Genomic DNA, 327 nt, shown 5'->3' on the forward strand with positions numbered 1-327 from the left:
AACCGGCCCCGGACACCGGCGGTAACGTGCCAGCAGCCCTGAGTCTGCCGAGAGCATCCTTGAGGGTTGTCCCCAAGGGCAAACCTGTGTAGGTCCAGCACAGAGAGCATCAGCCCTCCAAAAGTTAGGTGTGAAGTTTAAGCCAGGCTCTAACTGATGGAGAAACCTCTGGGAGATGATTCTCTTCCCTCCCCACCACCAGTGAAAGACACTTGGGGCTGAGATGCTCCACATCCCTCGGATCAGATCACTCTGGACCATGCACCGTGATGGGGCTCTGCTGGTGGCAGCCGAAGGCAGCCCTCGCCCATCAACCGCGCGCAATTT

The sequence above is a fragment of the Cariama cristata genome, unplaced genomic scaffold (genome assembly GCF_000690535.1).
Source record: "Cariama cristata isolate BGI_N322 unplaced genomic scaffold, ASM69053v1 scaffold9984, whole genome shotgun sequence".
Classification (NCBI taxonomy): Eukaryota; Metazoa; Chordata; class Aves; order Cariamiformes; family Cariamidae; genus Cariama; species Cariama cristata.